This window comes from Pinus tabuliformis, chromosome 2_1, assembly GCF_031772625.1.
Source record: "Pinus tabuliformis cultivar Carrire ecotype Pingquan chromosome 2_1, CPIR1, whole genome shotgun sequence".
Taxonomy (NCBI): domain Eukaryota; kingdom Viridiplantae; phylum Streptophyta; class Pinopsida; order Pinales; family Pinaceae; genus Pinus; species Pinus tabuliformis.
This window is the reverse complement of record NC_142299.1, coordinates 369,771,212-369,787,355: the sequence shown is the minus strand read 5'-3', so window position 1 is coordinate 369,787,355 and position 16,144 is coordinate 369,771,212.

The window sequence follows — 16,144 nt, the reverse complement described above, 5'->3', positions numbered from 1 at the left end:
TCTGTACCTTCTTACGAAATTTCAATCTGATTCCCAGAGAGAAAGCTATGACGATTTTCCCCAGGTCACCTGCTTTGAATGTAATTCAGGAGTTTGAAAAAAGACCAACTTCCTCAGATCATATCTCCGCAAATATCGCGTGAAAAGCTCTGAAATTCGGATCCAAGGTTCAACACGATTTCTTCTCAAATGGGTTTTTTTTGCGACTTTTGAAACATCACAGAAAAAAAGTTATATCGAAAATGCCACGATGACCTGTTTGGAGCAGCGAAACCCTAGAATCCAAAGCTCTGATACCAAATGTTATGAAACCAGCTCAAGAAAAGATAGAAAAGATAGATCAACGCCTTAGAATTCAGCCTCTTCGAGGGGGAAACCTCCTTTACATTACATAAATGAACAATTCTTGGATGATACAAATGACAAAACCTCCTTTCTATATATAGGAGTCTAAGGAGTCACAATATAATCCAGCCGACCTAACAATAATAATATAAAGCCACAAAAATAACAATAGAGGGATTCTATGGGGCACAGAAATAACAATATGGGGGTAATAGGGGCACAACAATATAAATAAGGGGTATAACTACAATAGTAATGGGGTAATCACTAGTATTATAGGGACCCAACATCCTAGCACTCCAGCCCCATCGGCACCAGTGCCTCAACCTTCCATGTCTCCACCTCCTCTGCCACAACAACAACCACCTCCACAAAATCAAGTGTATGCTTAGCATAGTACTACTAATATCCCCAACCCCAAGAGAAGGAATGAGGGGAAGGGTAACCAGAATCAACAGCCTTAAGGTAACCAAGGAAATCAAGGTTGACAAACTAATTCCCCTAAGGGTGACTAGCCTAATCCCACAACCCATCAACAGGGAAGACAAACCAAGTAGAACAAGGCTCTTAGAAATAATAAACCATGTGCTCATCACAAATTTTTTGGCCATTATACTCATGAATGCCCCCTTTTACCTCATATGCATGAGGCATGGGAAACTCAAGCAGCTACCTCTAGAGGACCTCATCTTGTGGCTCCACCTCCTCCTCCCTCTTCATCGCAACTAGTTGTGCTAATTAATCATCAAGGATATGTGGCTTCCCAATCCATCCAAAGTGTTGCAGCCCCCCAACCTTCACACTTAGAAAAATCACTTACCATATCCTCATGATGTATTATGAATAAATCAACCTCCAGACTCAGTTGCGTCAATATGACAAACCTATCGATAAGTCAGCGATTGATTCCCAACCCAAAGTTTCCACTAAGCCCCTGCAGTCACCAAATGGTGCCTTATATATCCCTCTGCCTAAGGTAAAGGTTTACTCCAATATCACCAAAGGTCCATTACATCAAAATGTTTCTTCTTCTAAAGTCGCCCATACATACAACATAGTAGATGACTTGGCACAGTCTCTTGTTTCCATGTCAACGATGGAAGTCCTCCAGATATGCCCATCTCAACAAAAATTTGTATTACCTGCTTTGTGCGTTGGGGATAACTTTGATGATCGTATGATTGTCTTTGATGTTGATAAAGCAAAACATCCCCCCTACCTTCATCTATTGCCTTTCAGATACCGGTCTCCATAAAAAATGCCATTATTTAGAGGTGTATAATAGATGAAGGCGCCTCCACCTATGTGATGGTCGCTAGTGTCTGGAAGAAACTTGGTTCCACTGCCCTGTCACCATCCACTATCACTCTTCGTGCTTAGGATGGTCAACCCTCGCAGCCCCTCAGTTTATATTGCAACTAACCCATCACTGTTATTGGCAATATGGTCTTGATTGATATCGAATTCATTGATGCCCCTTTATATTATAACATATTTTTGAGTCGCAATTACACATATGCCATGTTAGTTTCTGCATCCTTTGTTTTTCGCAAGATGTGCTTCCCTTGTAATGGAAAGTTCTCACTATTAATTAGTTGACTTACTATGACCTCGAGTCCCAGACTTCTCCTCAGTCCATTATCTCATCAATGACTAGCAATAATACCACCCCCACCCTAATTGATGTTTCCCCTTGGATCTATAAATATTCCATGCTGCTTGGGGCCTATTATGGACCACCGCCTACCCCTGCAAAGACTATATCTTCAAGTGTTTGCATGCTTCAAGTGTCACGGTCTGCTAACAAGTGGCTTGGTATGTCTTCTCAGTAACCAGCACCTTCGCAACCCCTTGCCCCAGACTCAACTCATCCTACAGGTACATTTCCTCCAGGCCAATTCCCTTCCACTGGTATCTCCCTCAATCCTTTCCAACTAGGAATTGTCCCCCTAGGTCTCAACCATCTAGGTGCATTTCCTCCAGGTCATTACCCCTCTGGTTAGATTCATTTCTTATTCCTGCCACCAAGAATATTTTCTACCCATGTAATGGCCACCTTGAGTCTTCCTAACACCACTTTGGGGATCCCAGTATGGTACATTGACCCTCCTGCAAACACTCTCCCCAACGAACTCAAACCTTATACAAATTTGACTCTGGTTCAACCCATTGCTCCCTCCCTTTCCTTTACTTTAGTTCCACAACAACCTCAATAGGAAGCCACTCCTGTTGCGAAAGCATATGGTGAGGGGGGAAAGCCCAAAAAAATGGAAACAAAGACAAGGCACCGAAAGTAACTCCCACTTCTCCCAAACCACCAAATCCTTCTCCCCCATGTGCTTTGTGTGATGTTGTTTGGAATTCCACCAATAATTGTCATGAGATCCCTCATATTAAGAATGTGGTCTCTGATATTTTTCCCGAGCCTAACATTCCTGAGGTCCATGTTACCTTACCTGAGTCTACCAAGAAGAACAAAACCTTACGTACAAATCACCCTTATGCTTTGTGTGATAAATATGGACATTATTCCCATCACTATCCCCACCTTGAAGATTTTCGTGTAACACTTCAAGTGCTTTGCAAGTTAGATGTTTCTCATAGTGACTCTAATTCCCCTCTACCTACGAGTTCCGGCCCCACTCCAGGATAGGAAGTTTCTCAACCCACCATCATGATTCCACCTCTTAATGTCGAGATGATAGATAGTTCAGCCCCTATTCTCTACCTATTTTCATCCATGGGATCGATCTATCTAGACGCTTTACGAGTTTTGTATTGTTCTTCTTTCAAACCTTCTTCAGAGTACACTTTGGTCTCAACATTGGTAGATGTCACATCTACTAGTCATCCGTCCAACCTTTCTGATGATGCACATGTGAACCATGTATCCCATGATGATGATTAGTTCAACCACCCCTTACTTCAAGCCCATAAATGCAAACCACATCCACCTCGTGGCCATTACATTGCCACTCAATGTTTGGGTAAGGGGGAATCCACTTTTGAGGGTAGAGAAGAAGCAATTCTCTCCAACCCTCTTGTCACATCTGGTAGTTTCGAATTTAGTACCATTAATCTGCCCCACCTTAAAGAACCTTAATCTCACCATATCACACCAGATCACCCTATGAATGATCCACTTAATCATCCCTACAGCTTACATCAACAACCCAATCCCTATGACATTGTTGTTGTTCAACCATTATGTCATCTAGGTGAGCATCATTTCATTATATCTAAAAGCTACTCTTTGGTATGATGACACCATGTATGTGAACCAAGAAATTCAGTCCATTTGACTCACATATACGGTACAAGAAATATTGACACTCCACCATTGCCTTTCTCCAACTGTATCTATATATTCTTCCCATAAGAAGATAACTATAAACAATAATTGACGATGACACCAAATGTGCATTACCATATTATGTACATCCATACATGTTTGGAATCCATTATTCTAAATACACTTCGCATGTCCATAGCATGTTATAACCATACATACAAAACTGGGGGGAACTAATGCCCCTACATCTACTCATTATCCTCTAGAATATCTCATGCCACTCGGATTGAATGCTCAAATCCCTTATTTGAGCACTTGGAACACAATGGTACTCCTCAAACTCCTCCAGCTAGGGGAATCATTCCCAAATTTTCATACTCGATAAGTCCCCTCCACCATCATATGTTGGGGGACAATATCTCACGCTTAGGGGCAGGATGGCAGCCCTAGCCCCCTTTTCACTTGATCATCCTCATCTCATCCTAGACCCCCAACAATCTAGGTATGGTCAATTATCCTTTCATTCCTTAGATAGTTTTCCCTACAGGCTTCTCCGACGAGCCATATACACATTGCATATCATAGATGCTTGATACCATATCTTCAAATATTCTACTCTATGTGATACCACACTTACCACCTAGTCCCCATGTTTAACTTGGTGGGTGGGGATGATCCTAGACCTTCTCTAGTAGTTCATTCCTATATTCTTCTCTTACCTTGATTCTTCACCAGGAACCATCCTTCCAAGAAGAATTAAGGCCATTTTCAGACAAGTAAGGTCACCTTCCTAAATATTAAAGATCTGGATTCTGACAGTCGATTTGTCTGCTATGAGTTTGCCAATATTTAGGACCTCCTCCTCCTCTCCAAAATTTCCAACAGCTCAATGTGCAAATGAATTTTATTTGGGGATAAGAAGCCCTTTTATAAGAAAAACCCTAGTTTTTTTGTTGGCCATTACGAGTGAACTATAGCTCGATCTAAAGAATCGTTAGCACCATTGGAAATCTCTCACCAAGCTCTATAATGGGTCTTTCTTTGTTTTTGGTGATTTGAAATTTCACCAAGAAGCCATTTTTTCCATGAGGTCTCACTTTGGTTCTTGTGAAAATTGAATCTCTTCATATGATTCACTTGTACTCAGGTACGAATTTTCCTTTTCACTTGTCGACTTATACGTCAAGTTTCATCATGAGTAACCATTATTTACTCGTATTTTTATGGTCCCATTCCGACCTCCCCTATGTGGCAGCATCATCGAGTCACCCTTTTCAGAGCATCATAGATGAGTCACCCTTGCATCCATGGAGTCTGTTCAGAGTCCCATCGTGTCATGTTACAATACATCATCCATTGTTGTGTCACATTCATCCCATCTTACTCATATTTGGCCTCTAGCTATACTAACATGTCTTTGAAAAGCCTCCATTTGAGTAATTAACCATCCCCTCTAGAATCAAGTCAGTCGCTACCAGGTCAACCATGCATAATATGCTCTAACAAGGGAAGTCATTAGTCCACCACTCATATTTTACCTCCATCATCGTTCATGGGGTCAGTCTCTCAGTCACATCATTTTATCCCTCGTGCCTTTATTGAGGAAACATCATTGCCTCAACTCTAGTGGGCCCTCTTCTGTCGACTTCAGCACATTCATTCCAATTGATAGGTATAGAGGGTGGTGTAACTTGATTACATATTTCATCATTGTTTGGTTCCTCAAATAAAGCAAAGGGAATCATCATTGTGTGCTTGAATCCAACTCATTATCTCATGATTAAGAATTAGACAATTAATTGGCCAATGATCCAGTAGATGATATCAACATTTCCTGGGTGTGTCTAAGATGTTCCATAACTCATGAGGGGTTGACCCTTCATGTATCCCCCCACATGCCTGGATGTCAGCAGATTATGATCCAGCCTTAGATTCAGTTCTGTATATTTGACTAGCTTAGTTTCTGTTGCTTGCAAAGCCCACAACATGCATGTCTCCTTTAGATGATCCATTCAGAATTCCAAAGCCCTTTCCTATTCAGCAGGGCTTCTTTGGTTTTGATCTCCCCTTCCTCTCTGCTTGGGGGTGGGGGAATTATGTCTCATGTACTCAAATCAGCAAATGTTATTGTATTCATTCTTGGCCTTTGTTTTCCAAGCACATTATGTATATGGGACTCATTGTATCATTGTATCATTATTTGGCCCATTGATGCGAACATATCATATATCATGTATTTTTTTTCCTCATACCCACATTGTTGGGCATATCATTATTATGTGTACTTAGTTACATCACCGGCTATGGGTATGCCTCCCCCTCCTCATTTGAGATGATGTACTTACCAAAAAAAGGTGGCTTTTATCAGACAAGTGGGTCTCGCCCCCTCCATCCTTAATCCTTCATTTCCTTGCTTCATCTCTCTCTCTCTCTCTCTCTCTCTCTCTCTCTCTCTCTCTCTCTCCCCTTCAGTGTCTCGTGAAAGTGCAACCTACAATGTATTTCGGTCATACGATTTTCTCCTAACACTCTTACATTGGGGGGAAATTTGTTATCACCCAAAAAATGATCACCTATCCATTTCTTACAAGGTTGATCGAAATACACCATGTAGGATTGCTTTTACCATCATAAACCCACTTTCACCATAGGAAATAATTTAGTAAACCACTATTTCTAAATTATTTCTCATTAAAATCCAAAAGAACTCTTGAAAATATTTAAATAAATCATTATGTATTTAATATTCTCTAGAAATAATTATTAAATCATTATTTGATAATTATTTTTTACTTAATCACCTTGGAATATTTAAATAAATCATTATTTATTTATTATTCCTTATTTATTCCACATTTTCCTTTTGAGATAATTGTTAAACCATTATTTAATAATTATTTCAAATTCATATTTTCCTTAATTCTCACAAAGTGATTAATAAATCATTTTTATTTGTTAATTACTATAACCACTTTCTAAATAAATATATTTGACCATTTTGAATATCTTTTCCCTATCAAAAATTATAATAAAGTATTTTCGATGGCTAGATTTTGATTTAGTCAATAACATTTTATTATTTTCTAATTCCTAATTTGGCTTAATACTTCATTATAAATAGAGGTTTTCTATTCATTCTTCACCATGACCATTTTCAGTGCCAACATTATCGTCTCATAACATTTGAGCTCCCACTTGAGTTCAAACACCACTTTTGTTTTCTGCCCATTGCAAATTGAGAGAGAGAAGCATAAGGACAAGAAAAGGACCTGTCCCACGGAGGGGGAACTATAAACCCATATTGTAATTTCTCCTCACCGGGTGTATTAATAAAATTATCATTTGATTACGTCCTCCATTGAGTTATTGCACTTTAATTTTATGTTGTTATATGTTTTTGTTTGCAATATCTATTGTGTTGCAGGGTTTTTCTTCATGTTTTATTGCATATTTGAAGCATAGAAGAAACCATCTTTTGTTGTTAGCATTATAAGTCACCTATAACTTAAGTGAATTGATTTTTCTCACTTGCAGAAATAATTCACACTAACAAGGTGTATATATATTTCTATCATTAGAATTGCAACAAAATTCCATGGTTGAGTATGCACTACAGATGATGAGCATGTTGGTAGTATTTTTATAAGGTTTGGAATTGGTAGAGCATTTGTTATTGAATTGTAGAATTTGATCTTAATGTGATGAGAAAGGCAGGATTGTCTAGACAACTATATTAGTTGCAATGATATAATGTGGTGATGAGTAGAAAGAAGTTATCTTCAAACGCCTATCTTTGAACTAGAAGCACAATGATGTCATACCAGATGTTGTGATAGCTACTAAATCTGGACATATGAATAAATGTTTTCGAGAGAAAATAAAGCTTACTTGTATTATTGTTTAAAGGGTTTGAATTTGAAGATATAATTTTATTAGTAAATTGTTGAGTTAGGGTTGGATGCTTTAATGTAGAAGAAATGTTAGAGTTTGATATGCAGTTTCAACAAAGATAAAAGTGGTTGATATTGACAGCTAGGGTCTCATGTGCATACTAAGCAGAGGTATAATTATATATGACAGTGTATTTTTATAGCTAGGGTTTGATTAGAAAATTGGGAACATATTCTTGTTTTGCAGTTTTTTATTGATATCGAGCACAGGTGGATCCAACCTAAAAAGTGTGAAATGTGGTATGTCGGTTGATCAGGATGACAGGGTGGTGCAAGGCAAGAGAGTGGAATATCCTTTAGGTTGGAGCCTGAGAACACTTCATGGTAGTGCTAGTGCATATTGTAGCTTGCACAGGACATTGGAGCGTCTTTCCAGTAGCAATTAGTAAACAGGGTGTTGGAGCAGCCATCAGGTTGGAGCTTGAAATCTTGGGCATTGGAGCGTCCTTCCAGTTGCAACCGGTAAATAGGTCATAGGAGCATCCTATAGATTGGAGAATGTAAATCATGGGGTTGGAGCCTCCTTCAGTTGGAGCTAAAAACTTGATGTAAATATTTTAAAGACAAATACTAAGACGTGTTTGGTGTTTTTATCCCGGAGAGGTTTCCACCTAAAAAACTTGGTGTCAACCATCTCTATAGTTATGCATTATTGAATGGTGTTGATGAATATTTATATTTATCTATTTCTAATAGAAAACAATGCTTTGTGAAGTTATAAATATGCCAATTGATAAGAAATAATGATTCACCCACTTCTTAGTATTTCCAACAGTTCACTTTGATCCAGGCCATCACGTTATGTCATCTAGCCATATTAGCACCATGTTAACTCCATGCCATCCCCATGTTAGCACCACATCATCTCCATGTCATGCCACGTGGATAACACATCATCTCCATGTAAGCACCACATGGCATGCCATGTGCTCCACAATACTGGACGTTAAAGGCATCGAAAGGAAATCCCAAACTTTGGGTCTTGATTACTTTATCTCTAAAATCCTACTATTGGAAATCCAATCTTATCAATTGACATCTCCCAAAATCCTATTAATTGATGAGCAGTGCAGTTTTATATGGATTCCGATTTTGGGGATGGTGGAAGGGGGTGGTTTCACTCAATAGACTCCACGACACTCTCCCAATTTCCAAAAGCTAAAAGGTTGATCTATGACATTTAACCTTCCTTTACTTGCTCAATCTCCTAGGTTCTCCTTTTCCATGATTTGATGAGTGGCTTGGATATTGTAAGCATCTAGGCTTCAAGCCTACTACTACTTGGAGTATACATGATAGTTGAAACCTAAAACCTAAGAGTAAATTCTTTATTTTACATCCCCCAAACATTTTATCTTTGTTAACTAATGGATGTGTGAGACTCTATTAGTATTCGAGGTTTCACAAGGGTGGTTTGGTGAAATATGTAGCACCCGGGTTCAATAACCTAATATCCCAATGCTAATAGCATATTCTCCCAAAGCTCCCTCATACTATCTCTTGGTCATGGCCCCTATGTCGATAATCTGAATAGGGGTTGAATCTAATGAATCCATTCCCAAAATTTGCAAATGTTTTCCAAACAAAACTAAACCAAAGGGAGTTTAATCCATAATTTTTTATAAGATTCAATGGAGCCTCTCTGTTAGGTCCCTATACTACTAGTGTAACCCCTTATTGTTATTAGTGCAACCCCCTTATTATATTGTTGTGCCCTTGTAGTCCCCATACTGTTATTATTATGCCCCTTAGAAGCCCACTATTATTATTGTTGTGCCCTTACATTATTATCGTTATGTCGGCTCTGATTACATTATGACCCCTTAGACTCATATATATAGAAAGGAGGTATTGTCATTTGTATCATCCAAGAATGTTCATTTGTGTAATGTAAAGGAGGTTGCCCCCTCAAAGAGGCTGAATTCTAAGGCGTTGATCTATCTTTTCTATCTTTTTGTGAGCTGGTTTCATAACATTTGGTATCAGAGCTTTGGATTCTAGGGTTTTGCTGCTCCAAACAGGTCTTCTTGGAATTTTCACTATAACTTCTTTTTTGTGTCGTTTCAGAAGCTAAGAAACAAAACCCATTTGAGATGAAATCGCGCTAAACCTCGGGTCTGAATTTTAGATCTTGTCTCGCTATATTTCCGGAGATATGATCTGTGGAAGATAAGGTTTTTTGCAAGCTCCATAATTTCATCTCAAATAGGTCATCGTGAACTTGTCACTATAATTTGTTTTCTATGAAGGTTCAAACTCTAAAATTAAAACCCATTTGAGAAGAACTCGTGGGGAAGCACGGACCTGAATTTCATACCTTGTTTCGCTATATTTTCAGAGATACAATCCAAGACATTTAGGTTTTCTGCAGGCTCCCAAATTACATCCCAAACAAGTGACCTGGGTGAAATTGTCATAACTATCTCTCTGAGCATCAGATTGAAATTTCATACGAAGTTACAAAAAGAGGACGGACTATATCTTTCTGTGTATATTTTTCAGATCCGAAGGTCAAAATAGTGACACGTGGCACTTCATACAATTTCGATCTTCTGAAACAGTATATAATTAGGCCATCTTGGGAGATTGTGCATAACTCTTTCTTGTAGAATCCAATTTCCATCAGACTGGTGGAATTGGAACAAGGACGTAGAGGGCTACTACAAGTAGTGATTTTAGAACTGGAATATCCGAAATTACAGAGTGACAGTAGTTTCAATATTGAGCTCGTAAAATCAAGAAAAGGCGATATGAGGAAGTTTGATGGCAAGGATCCGGTAAATTGGATACTATAGATGGAGCAATATTTTGGTCTACATGAGGTGCACTGTTACAAAAGGTACGTATTGCATCTTCAATTGGTACAAAAGGTATAAAGGGCATTGTTCTCATAAACCACTTGTTACGTGATCAATTTTCACGGAGGAAATGATAGCACATTATGAGGATACAAAGAGAAACACCTTCTTTAGCCAATTGATAAATCTCAAAGAAAAGTGGTCAATGGTAGAGCACATTGAGGACTTTCAAAAATTGAATATAAGGGAAAATGATATTCCAGAGAAGTAGAGGATTGATGTCTCCATAGGGACTTTAAAGGGTAACATTCAACATGAGGTTTGTCTTTGGGAACCTGATTCATTGGAGAATGCATTCAAGTTGGAAAGAAAAGTGGAAAGCAAAATTATGGCAGCAAGGATGTCTACCCCTCACAACTATAAAGATGGAAGTGTTGTTTCTCCTAACCTTCCACAACCTACAAGGTTGACACCACAACAATTGGAAGAAAAAAGAGCAAAAGGGCTTTGTTACAATTGTGATAACAAATATATTAAAGGTCATAAGTGTGCTGAGAAGAAATTATTTTACATTGATTGTGAAGAGGAGGAAGAAAAGGATCAAGAAACATAAAAAGAAGAGGATATACCTCAAGAACCAACCCCAGAGAAAGAAGAAATGAATCCGACCATATCTTGTAAAGAATTGGCAAGAATTACCACTCCTCAAACTCTCAATATAGAAGGACATATCAAGAAGAAAATGGTTCAAGAAGCGAAAGATCACATCGAGCATCAAGAAATTAATTCGACATATCTTGTAATGCATTGGCTAGAATTACCATTCCTCAAACTATCAAGATAGAAGGACATATCAAGAAGAAAAAGGTAATAGCGTTGATTGATTCAGGCAGTACCCATAATTCTATTCAATGTAAGATAACCAAGGAATTGAATTGCTTCCTATATCCAGCACCAGAGTGTCAAGTGATGGTTGCAAGTAGAGGAACCATAAATTTCTCTGGAAAGTGCCATAATATCATGCTATCCATGGGAGAATATTTATTGAATAGCCCACTGCTTTCCATTCCAATGGGTGGTATTGATGTTGTACTAGGAGTCCAATGGCTACAATCCTTGGGTACAATAGCTTTTAATTTTCAAGAACTTTTCATGAAATTTTATTTGGAAGGAAAGGAAGTTAAATTAAGGGGTATCACAAGGAAACCGGGAAAGACAATCATCTCTAACAGAATGACAAATCTTCTAAAGAAAGAACAAAGAGGCGTAATTGCACAATTATGCTCACTAGAGGGTCCCACGTCGAAATCATCTATTTCTCTAGATCTCCAAAAAGTATTGGACAATCATTCCAAGTTATTTGAGACTCCCAAAGGCCTCCCACCTATTTTTCATCATGATCATGCTATTCATTTTCTAGGAAGTGTTCCTCCAAATATCAGGCCTTACAGATATCCCTTTGCACAAAAGGGTGAAATTGAACGTATGGTTGTAGGGATGCTAGAGGCTAGTATAATTCAGCCTAGTCAAAGCTATTTCTCTGCTCTAGTAGTATTGATGCAAAGGAAGGATGGATCATGGCGCAGGTGTCTGGATTATAGAGAGCTCAACAAGCTCACTATTAAAGATAAATTTCCCATTCCTCTCATTGATTAATTATTGGATGAATTTAATGGAGAAATTTACTTCAGCAAGTTCGACCTTCATGTAGGATATCATCAAATCAGAATGAAGATTGAAGACGTTTCGAAAACAACATTTAGAACTCATGAGGGTCGTTATGAATTTTTGGTCATGCATTTTGGCCTTACCAATGCATCTTCTACATTCCAAGGTTTGATGAATTCCATTTTCAAACCCTTCCTTAGAAAATTTGTGTTAGTATTTTTTGATGATATACTAATCTACAACAATTCTTGGAAGGATGATGTTCAACACCTTGATAGAGTGCTCAAACTATTGGATGAGAAACAATTATATGCAAAAACCTCCAAATGTTTCTTTGGAGTACAAGAGGTGGAATACTTGGGTCATATTGTATCTCATGAAGGTGTTAAAGTAGACACTCAACAACAAAAATTTCTCCAACTCTTAAAGGATAACCTCATGTTGGCACAAAATTGAATGAAACAATAGGAAAATCAACATTGCAACAAAAGAAGTTTTGATATAGGCGACTGGGTATTTTTACGAATACAACCATACAAAAAAATGTCCCTCAAGCAAGCTAAGAAGGATAATAAATTATCTCCAAAGTACTATGGTCTTTACAAGGCACTGCAAAATATTGGTACTATGGCATACAAATTGGAGCTTCATGCATCTTCCCGAGTGCCCCCATTTTTCCACGTTTCATGCTTAAAGAAGTTTATAAGTGACAAGCTCCCAATTCAAACAATATTGTCGAAACTTGACAAGGAAGGAAAAATCATATTGGAAACTGAAGAAGACACGGAAACAGGAACCCAAAAACTACGAAATCGATCAATATCGGAGTATCTCAGCAAGTGGAAGAACTTACCCACTGAAGATTCCAGATTGGAGGACGAGAATTTTATATAGAAGCATCCAAAACTACTCAAGCATTGAGGACAACACTTTTTGAAGGAGAGGGGCATGTTAGGTCCCTATACTACTAGTGTAACCCCTTATTGTTATTAGTGCAACCCCCTTATTATGTTGTTGTGCCCATGTAGTCCCCATATTGTTATTATTATGCCCCATAGAGGCCCACAATTATTATTGTTGTGCCCTTACATTATTATTTTATGTCGGCTCTGATTACATTATGACCCCTTAGACTCCTATATATAGAAAGGAGGTATTGTCATTTGTATCATTCAAGAATTGTTCATTTTTGTAATGTAAAGGAGGTTGGCCCCTCGAAGAGGCTGAATTCTAAGGCGTTGATCTATCTTTTCGATCTTTTTGTGAGCTGGTTTCATAACACTCTCAACCAATTATAAGGTCTAAAATTGATTTTGATAGGCCCTAAAACTTCTATGAAGGATTGACCTATAAACCAAGTAAGATTGACCAACCTGAAAATGGCTCTATTCTAGGAATCCTAGTAGGCCACCATACATAATTTTCCTCTTTTAAAGTCTTCAGGCATCTTCTCCCAACCAAGGAAGCCTTCCAAATGCTTAGTAGTCCAAACATCCAGGCTACTAAGTTCTTATTTTGGCTTGGAAAATTCCAAAACATTTCACTTCAAGGCCACCTAAGCTCTTCATTAGACATTCGACCAGCCCAAGGGCCCTTCAATTAAATCTACAATGCTTACCACTAAATGTCCCCAGAAGAAATTTTCCTTTGAATATGCCTTTTTGAAGCCATGACTCTTATCATTGCCTCTTATATCCACATTATTCACAAGAACCTATGATCACTTCAATAGGCCTACAAATTCTCAGGTTTGTTTAATAGTAGAACATGGACACTAGCTATAAATATGAATAGAAGTCCATTATCCCCATGGTTAAGGTGAACCATTGTTTCTTGTCCATAAAAATGAAAGGAAAAATGCAAGAGTACATTAAAGATTCATTAGTAGGAATATGAATTATCCTTCATCTAATCAAGCCCATTGGTTCTCTGAAGATCACATCAAGCTTAGATTTCTTCCCAACTATTATGGGTGGTTTCATAAATACTCTGCTCAACAATCACCCTAGGGAAACTTCTTTACCAAGACACTAGTGGTGTAAGGATGAAGGCTAGTCTCCTTCATCTACACAAAATCTAGTATGGAGCCTTCCAGCCTTAGAGTCATGGATTTTTCTCACTCATAATGAGGTTTGCATAGCATAATGAGAGCCCTTCAACCAACTATGGGTCCCTCAGTTCCCCTCTCTTGTGCCTTGGGTGCATATCTTTCAATAATATTTTCTCAGTAAATGGGCCATTCCTAGCCTACACATCATGAAAGTATTCCTTCACTTAGATAAGAATCTTGTATAATTATGGTTATAGAATTACAACTGCTCAATAAATTAATCTAAATCATGAGACACAATTCTATTCTACTGCTCTATCAAATTTAATTCACAATTTAGAACTTCAATCATAAACATGAAATAAGCACAAACCACACATGCATAGTGATTTCTATGGGAACCCTTACTAGGAAAAACCCCTCAACATCTATTACATTAATCAGTTGAAATTGAGAACCTATTACAATTGCTAACTCAAACTTTGAGCTCAACCTGCAAAGGAAAAACTATTCTCCTACTGAATGAAGACCTATGTCCAACACTTAGTCATTTTATGCCTCAGCCAACCTCTTATTTCCTTGCACAAATTCTAAGGAAATTAGCCCCTATTATTTATGAATTTACTCCAATTGATTGCGCAATTCCCAAGGAATGATTCTCCTACTTGCATGCAACAACTATACACTCAAACTAGTTTACAACTGATGTTACACTGCCTTGGAGTCTCCACCACAACTGGGGAACTTGAATTCTCTACATGCACTAGCTATTTTGCATTAAATGATTAGTTAACTAGTTGATCACTAAGTTATATTGATTTCCCACTTCACAATTGACCTCCCACTAGTTCTATCAATAGTTAGAACTAGTTTAACTGAACACAACTTAATATAATTGAATTAAATTGCTACAAATTAGCAATCACTCATGCATAATTGAACTCAATCCCTCCAAATTGAATTAATTGAGTTAAATAAGTGACAATATCCATGTCACATGAGTTAACTACCTCCAAGTTGTTCGTTGATGTGGAAATACGAATTTTTTCAATTTGACATAGGCAAAGTCAAATTGAGCCTTTCTTGCTACACTTTTCAACACTCCCTCTTAGCAAGAAAGGTATTTTGAATCACCCCTATACATCTCCTTTGGAATGTACTATAGCACTACCTCTCACTATTATTATTGCTACTGCAACAACTACAATTGAGAAGCCACCAAAATATTGAATCAACTGTGTCTTTATAACTGTCTACTGGGAAAAATGTGTTACTCCTAACTTTGTTGCTGAGCCTCCTAATATATTTTCAACACTGCTTTGCACACCTCAGTATCTAATTGACACTGATCCTCTTGCTACTAAATATTGTGGGCCCCTATAGCAAGGTAATGATCCATGTTGAGAGCACCTCAATGGACCTTGCCATGATTTCCACAATTCTAGGACTAAGGATCTACATCACCCCACTTCATTCCTAGAGGTTTAGCTGCATGCATGGAAATTTTTTATCTACTCATACTATTTTTACTAATTTGTTGTTTCTTGCACATTGTTGCTGCAACTACTTCAATAATCAGTTTGATCTCCCCATATCTTGAATTACTAGCTTCCATAGGGTTTCTCCCTCTAAAACTAGACTCCCTCTGAGTCTCGATCCCCCTGTGGGAAATATTTTTCTCCTCAATCTACCAATATCAATTATCACAACTCATTTTTATGTCACTAAACATTGGCTCACTGATCTTCCCACTAGCAACCTTCTAGCCCCATTAAGAAGTTTGCACATAGGATCCTCTAGATCTGCCCTAAACTAGGGCTCCATAACTCTGCCTCCTAACAGTTCATTAGTTCTTCAATGATCAATGTACATGAGGACTTCAAGGACTAGTTCAAATGTGATTTCAGGGGCTCTGATACCATGTAGAATTATGGTTATAAAATTGCAACTACTCAAGAAATTAATCTAAATCATGAGACACAATTCTAATCTACTGCTCTACATAATTTAATTCGTAATTTAAAACACTATTCATAAACAT